We start from the raw sequence: 645 nt of genomic DNA on the forward strand, positions 1-645 counted from the left end.
ATAACTCAATTGAAACAATCTTCAGAGTATCTCACAGAGATCATAATACAGTTCATATAATAGGAAGTGGCACCCCAGTACCACTCCCCCAAGGTAGAACGACTCACCTTTAAGGGTATTGGTCACCCCTCAGCCTCTCCGGCAAGCCTCCTCCACTGTATGCTTCCAGATCAGTTGAACCTCCAGGAGAAAAGCACAAAAAGACGCTTCACATAGCGTAAAAGGGGGAGATCTTTCCACGTTTATTAAGATAAAAAAGTATAAAAAAGTAACAAAGTTATGAGCAGAGTACTAGCGCGGTGTGGAACTGAGGAGTAAGCAACGAAAGCCTGCTATACGGCAAAAAAGACGCATCCCAGCCGTACAAAGGTCTGCACAGATGGAAACCGTCGCTAGATCAAACACCGTGTGGCGTGCGCCGAACAATCACCGCGTCCGATGATGTCAGACATCTCGCTGCTCCAGAGCTCTGCCCTACACATTTCATCGCTATGGCGACTCATCAGGGGCCCCTGATGAGTTGCCATAGCGACGAAATGCGTAGGGCGGAGCAACGGAGCAGCGTGACGTCTGACGTCATCGGACGCGGTGATTGTTCGGTGTTTGATCTAGCGCCGGTTTCCTTCTGGGCGGACCTTTGTACGG

Source organism: Hyperolius riggenbachi, chromosome 10, assembly GCF_040937935.1.
Source record: "Hyperolius riggenbachi isolate aHypRig1 chromosome 10, aHypRig1.pri, whole genome shotgun sequence".
Taxonomy (NCBI): Eukaryota; Metazoa; Chordata; class Amphibia; order Anura; family Hyperoliidae; genus Hyperolius; species Hyperolius riggenbachi.